Genomic DNA, 2,556 nt, shown 5'->3' with positions numbered 1-2,556 from the left:
GTGAGGACATGGGTTCAATCCCTGGCCTTGCTCAGTGGGTTAAAGGATCCGGCGTTGTATGAGCTGTGGTGTAGGTCGCAGATACAGTTTGGATCTGCTGTTGCTGTGGCTACAGCTCTGATTCGACCCCTAGCCTGGGAACTTCCATATGCCACAGGCGTATCACTAAAAAAAAAAAAAAAAAAAAAAAAAGGAATCCTTGCAATGAACCTTACCAATTTTTTTTGATGAGTCATGCTGGGTTTTTCCCTGAAGTCCCTTTGTTTTCTTAGAAATCTTTTGTGTTCCTCTGACTACCCTTACATAACTGAATAGCGTGTGCACTTTTTCATTGTGCTGTCTCTATGGCACCCACTTCGCTTCCCCTAGGAGTGCTTTGGAGCTCAAAAGAGTCTCTCTTACAGAAAGAGTCATTGTGTGTGGACAGATACCCTCAGAAAAGACAGCCTTTATTTTTTTACTCAGAGATGAATCTTACTGATTACCGGGCCATCATTTTTAAAAACAGCCCCTGAAGGAGACAAGCAGAATGAAATAAGTCATGCTTTATGGAACTGTGGCGTTGCAAAACATAGTTATCACCTCCAGAGAACTCAAATTCAGAAAGCAGTCCTTTTCCTCCCAATTGCTGGATTTCCCCTCCATCCATCCATGTAGAACGTGCCTGTTCCCCCGAACTGTCCTTTGCAGATCCTCGTGTTCATGCCTCTCTGCCCAGGTGTGGTTACCGATTAACTAAGTAGTTTCCTGATTTATTCATTTATGTGCTCCATACCTGCTCCCAAACCCTGCTGCTGCATATTCCCATAAGGATTTAAGGTAGATTGGCATCATTCTTGCAGAAAAGCAAAGGACTGTCCTGCTCCTCAGCATTTTTTTCACAAAGCCCTTTGTCCCCAAGCTGGACTTCTGCTCCTCATCTCTCTCCGCCAAGAAGCAAGGCCCGTTCTTTGGAGATGGGTCCCACTTTTCTAGGGCAGCTTTGAAGGATCTGGTTGGAACACTGGCCAGGACAGCTCCTTCTCCCCCTCCGGTACTTCCCTCTGAAGATAAATGGTTTGTCGGTATCTCCTTTGAGCTTGAAACCCACAAAATATATACGAAACATCTGATTAAAAAAAATAATAAAAGAAATTTCAGTTTCCGATGTGGCTCAGCAATAATGAACCCAACTAATATGCATGAGGATGCAGGTTTGATCCTTGGCCTCCCTCAGTGGGCTAAGGATCCAGCAAGGCTCTGGCTTACAGTGTAGCTCGTAGATGTGGCTCCGATCTGGCATTGCTGTGGTTGTGGTGTAGGCCAGCAGCTGCCTCTCCAATTCGACCCCTACCTGGAAACTTGCTTATGCCATAGGTTCAGCCCTAAAAAAAAAAAAAAAAAAAAAGGAAAAGAAATTTCAAGCAACTTCCCAGTGGCCTTGCCTAGAAACAGGAAAAGGGTCCGTGCACTTAAAATGAATCTAAATCATGACAAGTCATGGGTGCATGAGCACTTGTTCACCGAATCTGAAATGGATACATAAAAATGCATCCCGGCGTTTCCCATATATGCTTGTTCATTTCACGTGGGATAATTCTAGAAGGGCTGCTCTTACAGCCTTGCAGGTCCTCTTGTCTGCTTTAGGGAAATGCCTCTCATTTTCCTGGGGATGTTTCTCCTATAGGAAGAATTCAAAGGAAGGAAATAACTCAGTTAATGAACGTGGCCACCTTCCACTTCTAAATGGACATACTCTTTGCCATATGGCGGGCGTTATGGAGAGATGTTTTATCATCCATTATACTCAGCTGTTGTTTACTCTGCGTGAATTGAATGTTGACAATTATAGTTCGAGGGGTTTTATTTTTTTTAAGAGCATATGCTGAAGAAGATAAAATATTTAGCACAACTTCCTTTGGACTTAGTAATTATGCTGCATTCTTTCAGCCCATTTAGGACTAAATTAGAACATTTAGTAGTGTTTGGAGAGAACTCCCACACTTGGTAAGCACCGAGGGAAAAAAATATAATTTATTTAATTGGTTTTCATTTGGAAGGGAAATAACCCCATTTCAAATGTCTTGGTGTTAGAAAAGGCACTGTGGCTTCCCCATGAAAATAGGCAGATGCTCATACATTTGGGAAATTAACATAGATCTTCCACAAGGAAACGTATGAGGGCCACTGCATTACATGACAACCATTCACCCGTGTATTTTTGCAGAATCATTTCCAGTCTTCTTCTCTTCCCCTCACACAATCTTTAGAGAAGCCCTGAACGGAGATGAGGCTACTGAATTACTCTTAGTTTCCCGTGTCCCTACAGACAGGCATCATTCCCTTAATAAGCCCTTAAGGAATGCCTACTTTATTAGGCCCGGCCTGGGATTCTGGAATGAGCTAAATGTGGCCCCTTCTGAAGAAAAGGCACAATCACAACTCTGGAGTGGAGAGGGACCCCTAAATCAGCCAGATGGGAGGGAGTGGCCGCAGGGAAGCTGAGACACACATATTACCCAGAGCCACCAATGTTGGAGTGAGTAAAGGGGAGAGGGGAGCTTCATGCAGTTATGT

Source organism: Phacochoerus africanus, chromosome 7, assembly GCF_016906955.1.
Source record: "Phacochoerus africanus isolate WHEZ1 chromosome 7, ROS_Pafr_v1, whole genome shotgun sequence".
Classification (NCBI taxonomy): Eukaryota; Metazoa; Chordata; class Mammalia; order Artiodactyla; family Suidae; genus Phacochoerus; species Phacochoerus africanus.
This window is presented reverse-complemented; position numbering follows the sequence as displayed.